The sequence below is a fragment of the Corvus brachyrhynchos genome, unplaced genomic scaffold, assembly GCF_000691975.1.
Source record: "Corvus brachyrhynchos isolate BGI_N302 unplaced genomic scaffold, ASM69197v1 scaffold47, whole genome shotgun sequence".
NCBI classification, from domain to species: Eukaryota; Metazoa; Chordata; class Aves; order Passeriformes; family Corvidae; genus Corvus; species Corvus brachyrhynchos.
The window spans coordinates 794955-795292 of record NW_008239292.1 but is presented as its reverse complement, the minus strand read 5'-3'; positions in this window follow the sequence as shown (position 1 = coordinate 795292).

The window sequence follows — 338 nt, the reverse complement described above, 5'->3', positions numbered from 1 at the left end:
GCGCCGGCGGCCGCGGGCCCGCCCGGGGGGGGGCCCGGCGTGCCGGGGCGGGGGCTGCCCGGGGCCCCGCATTCCTCCTGCGCCTGGGCTTTGAGTCAGCGCCCGGCCCGCCCGGACGTGCCCGCGCTGCCGGCCCCGCATTGCTCAGCTTCCCGGCACTCCCTGCCCGCCGGGCTGCCCTGGGGACAGCGGGATTTGTCCCTGTCCTCGCTGGTGGCTGCGCTGAGAACTGGTCAGCTCGTTACAGCAGTGCCCTGTCGCCACCGGTGTCGCTGGGATGGGGACAGAGGGGTTTGTCCCCGCACTTGCTGGTGGTTCCTGGTGAGGAGGCCAGCTCA